This window comes from Cyprinodon variegatus, unplaced genomic scaffold, assembly GCF_000732505.1.
Source record: "Cyprinodon variegatus isolate N-32 unplaced genomic scaffold, C_variegatus-1.0 Scaffold170, whole genome shotgun sequence".
In the NCBI taxonomy this organism is placed as follows: Eukaryota; Metazoa; Chordata; class Actinopteri; order Cyprinodontiformes; family Cyprinodontidae; genus Cyprinodon; species Cyprinodon variegatus.
In genome coordinates, this window is record NW_015150623.1 from 1,250,487 (window position 1) to 1,256,364 (window position 5,878).

Below are 5,878 nucleotides of genomic sequence, written 5' to 3' on the forward strand. Positions count from 1 at the left end.
CCTTTAAAAGAAAAGCACGCTAGCTCTGAGCAGGGAGGAGCCCTGACTAACTGCTGTGCAGGTGTGGTGCATTCAAAGTCTATAGGAATGTTCAGTAATGAACCAAAAACTGACTTTTTTTATGAGACTTGGAAATAAAAAATAATTACAGACAGCTTAATAACCATGGGTTACAGTTACATTTATTGAAAGAATCAATATAATAGACGAAATGTTACGGTTCTTCCCATTTGTTGTGACTCTGAGTTTTCAGTTTTCTGTTATCAGTTGTTTTGTTTTTATTTTTCATGATATTCAAGTTTCTTTAGTTACTCTCTGTTGCCCCCTTGTGATTATTTTCTTTCCCCTTGGATTCCCTCTTGCCAGTTCCACCCACACCTGCTCCTTATTCAGCTCATTAGTCCATCCTTTGTTCTGTTCTCCTTAAATACTCCACCTCTGCAGTCACTCAGTGCTGGTTCCTTCTCATTGCTGTACTTGTCCACTCAGCTCGTCTCTCCGTGGCTCCTCAGGCTCGTTTTCCCCTGATGTCTCCATGGTTTTTGGTGTGTTTAACATTTTAATTGGATTTCTGGATTTGTACCTCTGTTTCCTGTGTTCTTAAATTAAATCTGTCAGAACTCATCTCTGCTTCACTGATCTCTGCATCTGGGTCCTCAAGCAACCTCACCACCCATTGTTGACAGAAGGAACCAGCCAACATGGACCCAGCAGAGTCAAACATCGCAGGAAGCATGACAGACTTTCTGATGAACCGTAGGATCCCTCTGGATAAGGTGGCCGCTCTCAGCCCACCTTGGAGACGGGTATATGCGCTGCTGCCAATCTTAAAAAGATTTTAACCACCCAAACTACTCTCCTGTCATCCCAAGGGTTTCTGGACATTTTAGAAGAGGTGGAGTGGAACCACAAGGCGGCTTTAGCTTAGCTTTTTAATAAGCCTCCTCCACCTCAATCACAATCCCCTGCAGCGGCTGCCTGGTCAACCTCTCCATTAGTTCCTTCCACTTCTCCCTCGGCCTCTACAGTTTCTCCCCTGCCAACTGCTCTCTTCAGGCGTAAGCGTCGCCGGGGGGAGAAGACCACTCTGGACACTCAAGGTCACCGTACAAAAGCATAAAAACAGTGTCAGAAAAAATAAAAATAAAAACATTTTAAAAAATGCAGAGGCTGTGACAGTGAAATTGATATTTAAAGAGAATAAGAAATCTTGAACAGATGGGTTTTGAGTTGCATTTTAAAATGGAGAGTTGGGGTGGTAGAGAGCTCCAGAGGCGGGGGGCAGAGCGGCTGAATGCTCTGCTCCCCATGGTGGTGAGACGGGCGGAGGGGACAGATAGGTGCAAAGCAGATGAGGATCTAAGAGCACGGGAGGGGGTGGGAACATGCAGGAGGTCTGACAAATATGGGAGGCAAGGTGGAGAAGTGCCTTGAAGGTCACCATGATAATTTTATAGTGAATGCGGAACTGTACGGGAGCCAGTGGAGCTGTCGGAGGACCGGAGTGATGTGGTGGATAGAGGGAGTTCTTGTTATGATGCGAGCAGCTGAGTTCTGGACCAGTTGTAGTTTGTGGAGTGATTTCTGAGGAAGTCCAAAGAGGAGGAGGTTGCAGTAATCTAGTCGGGAGGTGACAAGGATGTGCACAAGTATGGTAGTAGTGTGTGGGGTAAGGGAGGGACGGAGGCGGTTGATGTTTCTTAAGTGGAAGTAGGCAGACCGGGTAATGTTATTTATATGGGATTGGAAAGATAGTGTGCTATCGAGGATGACACCCAGACTCTTAACCTGGGGGGAGGGGGAGATGGAGGAACTATCAATAGTAACTTGGAAACTGTCGGTTTTGGTAAGAGCTGATTTGGTGCCAATGAGGAGAACCTCGGTTTTACTACTGTTTAATTGAAGGAAGTTGTTGGTGAACCAGGCTTTTAATTCACAAATGCAATTTGTGAGGGAGGCGGACGGAAGAGAGGACGATGGTTGCGTGGTGAGGTCGAGCTGGGTGTCATCGGCATAGCAATGGAAGTGGATGTTAAATTTGCGGAAGATATTGCCAAGGGGAAGGAGGTAGATGATGAAGAGCAGGGGCCCCAGAACAGAGCCCTGGGGCACACCTGAGGTGAGGGGGGGACGGGGTGGATTTGAGGGTCTTCAGTTGAATGAACTGAGTGCGGTCAGAAAATAGGAAATAAACCAGTCCAACGGAGTGCTAGTGATGCCAATGGAAGAAAGCCTACTGAGGAGGGTGGTGTGACAGATGGGGTCGAAGGCTGCGGTCAGGTCGAGGAGGATGAGGATGGTGAGTAGTCCAGAAGCAGATGCCATGAGGAGGTCATTGGTGATTTTGATGAGTGCTGTTTCAGTGCTATGGAGTAGCCGGAAACCAGACTGAAATTCTTCGTACAGGCTGTTGGCAGATAGGTGAGAATGGAGCTGGGAGGCAACTGTTTTTTCAAGAATTTTGGAGATGAAGGGTAAATTGGAGATAGGACGGAGGTTGTTGAAGTTGGTGGGGTCGGCGCCAGGTTTTTTTCACAATCGGGGTGATGGCAGCAGTTTTGAGAGGTGTAGGGACAGTTCCAGTGGTGAGGGAGGAGTGGATGATAGCGGAGATGAGGGGAGCCAGAGAGGGAAGGCAGGTTTTGACAAATTGTGTTGGGAGGGGGTCCAGTTGACAGGTGGATGATTTGGATTTCCGGATGAGCTCTGTGATTTCCGAGACAGTGGGAGGATGGAAGGAGGAGAATAAATGTGTAGGCGGGGGGAGATCTGCTGATTTGCTGAGATGAGCCCTTGATCCGAGGCAGGATGAGTGGATACTTTAAATAAGGGTGGAGGGATCAATGTTCTTTATGTTCCGGAAGGATATGAGGCGGGATGTTTTAGAGACTGAGAGAGTAAGATTAACTGCAAATGAGAGGAGAAAATGGTCACTTATAGGGAGTTCATCAGATGTTATGATGTGGGGGATGATGCCAGAGCAGCAGATTAAATCCAGAATATGTCCTTTGGTGTGTGTGGGGGTAGTGGTGTATTGCTGACATCCAAAACTCTCTAGGCAGGAAGTAAAGTCTTTGGTGAGAGGCGAATTGGTGTTGTCCATGTGGATATTGAAATCACCCAGCAGAATTAAGTTTGGTGAGAGAGAGGATAGGTGGGTGAGAAAATCAGCAAACTCAGTTAAAAAGGCACTATTCTGTTTTGGGGGGGCGGTAGACAGCAGCAATGATGGTTGGAGTTGGACCAGATAGCTTGCAGACTGTGGATTCAAACATGCTTGAAACTGGAGCTGATACCGGCGAGACTTTCCAATTCTCACGGTGAATTATCGCGAGACCTCCTCCGAGACCGGGACCACGGGGTTGAGAAATGTAAACAAACCCACTAGGAGTGGAATCGTTCAGCTGAGAGTAATCTTGGGGCTGTTGCCAGGTCTCGGTTAAACAGAGAAAGTCCAGTTTACGGTCAGTGATGAGATCCTGAGTGAGATGTCCCTTGCTTGTCAGTGAATGGATGTTGAGCAGAACAAAGTTGAGTGCGTTGTTGTCGTAGCTGGTGGTGGAGCTAGCCGACCGAGCTAGGCGGGCTAATACACTGTGGTCGACAGCCCAGCTGGTGGAGCATGGAGAGTGACGAATCCACCGTCGGGAGCTGGACCAGATGGATTTTATTGCTGTTGAACCGATGCGGTGGACAATCCGATGGGACCCTCGGTGGATGTATCTCCGACGTGGCTGGAAGGTGATGTCCGGGTGAAGGTGGAGTGCCTCGGGCGCAGGTCCAAAGGAGTGACAGTGGAGCCGGAGCAGGTCAGCGGGTGAATACTGCAGCAAACCCGCCACTTGCAGGTGAGCGGGCAGTAGGAATATCCAGACACAGACAAGCAGGTTATATGTCCTGCCGGTCCACATTATTAAAAACGCCAGGTGAGGCTGAAAACGGGGCAGGACAGGTGATCTACCGGTAGTAGCCTAGTTGGACTCACACAACCTGTAGTGCTGACGAATCGTGGTCGTATTCCCAGTAAAAACAATTGGACTGTCCGTTAGAAAGTAAAAAAGTTTAACAGTTATCGGTGAGCGAAGGCAGCGAGCAACAAATACAAAATACTGTCGAGCAGCAGCAGCAAGTCGTGCCAGCGTTCACTCCCAGCGTTCGGTTAAATGGGATCTTATTACACACCCTGCAGTCAGAGCTCCCCATATTGAGGAGTCTCTGTTAAGGGACTTCTTTTATGGGGAGAGGGAAGATCTTTTCCCTTTCCTGCCACCTCCATCAGCTCCTAGCCAGCCAGATTCCCTAGCTCCAGAGCCCCTTAGTGGGCCAGATTCCCCAGCTCCAGTGCCTATTAGCGGTGCAGTTTCCCCAGCGCCTGAGCCCATTAGCAGGCCAGTTTCCCCAGCGCCTGAGCCCATTAGCGGGCCAGTTTCCCCAGCGCCTGAGCCCATTACCCGGCCAGTAAGCCAAGCTCCAGAGACCCCTGAGCCAGCTCTGTGCCGCCCAGAAATGACATTTATCCTTCCAACCAATGCATATACTTCAAAAAAAAAAAAAAATGTTGTCTATGTGAGCAAGAAGAGGAATGAACTGAACATATTTGTTGTTGTTGTAGTAAAACCCAAACATTTTTATCCTCAGTTCATAACTGGTTACTCTCTAAATCCTTAAGCATAAAACTTCTCAGGAAAAGAAACAAATTTAAAAATGAAATAAGTGTATTACTTTAAGAAAATGTCTTCCACAGATGCTAAAAGACTATGCTTTCTGTCCAAATATCATTCTTAATTACCCCTTACATCAGGGGTGCCCAACCAGTCAATCGCGATCTACCAGTCGATCACGGGCAGAGTTTCAGTCGATCTCGAGAAGTTTTACAATGTAGACCTATTTATGGCTATGACAAAAAAAAAAAGTTTGAAATAACACTAATCAAATCATTGATCACGAGAGGACAACATCTATTTTCATAATAATAAAATGAAATGTAAAAAGTAAGCTGGGAACCTTTTTTTTATGCATGCTGATTGCTGGGCATGGTTTTCCACGGTTGCTAGGTTGTTACCAGGGACGCTAAAGCGCGAAGAGGAATATGAAGAGATAATGAGATAATGACATCTATCACAACTGATGGGGCTCCATCTATGGTTGGGTGCACTGCTGGATTTGTTGCTCTGTTCAAGCTGTCTGAAACTTTCCCGTATTTTTGGAGCTACCACTGCATCATTCATCAACAACAGCTGTGCAGCAGTATTTTAAATATGAAGCATGTCATGGACGTGATGAAGATCGCTTGCTCTGATTGGGCCGGGAGTTTTCAGAGGCGTTTATTCCGTGCCCAGGTAGATCGACGTCAGGTGGCTGAGCCTTGGCAGATTCTTCCAAAGATTTTTGGAACTGTGTTGTTCTTCGATTCTATATAGAACAGACGAGGCCTGTAAACTTGTTCTGTATATTTATTTCCAAACTTCCACAGAACCTTTCAGTAGCAAGCTACATTCAGAACTGCCCTCTCGCACTAGCCTCCAACCCGTTACGCCACGCGCCCCATTGCATGCTGGGTATTGGAGTTCAAGAGCATTCCGGCTCATAACATCACAGGAACTTTTGCCCGAAATTAAAGAAACAGTCAACAACCCATTCTGCTGTATGTTACATCTTCACATCCACATAGTTTGTACTTAGTATTTTCTGATTTTTATCTGTTTTCCTGTTGAATTTTAATCCATCTGCCAGTTTCTCTGCCAATGCCAATGCCCAGTGAAGTTTATCATTCTGAAATAGTGGACTTCCCTACTCCTTCTTCCTGCTTTGAAGTGACCTTAGACTGACAGATTGTATTTGTCATTTTGTTTACACAAGTTTAAAACAAAAAGGAAAT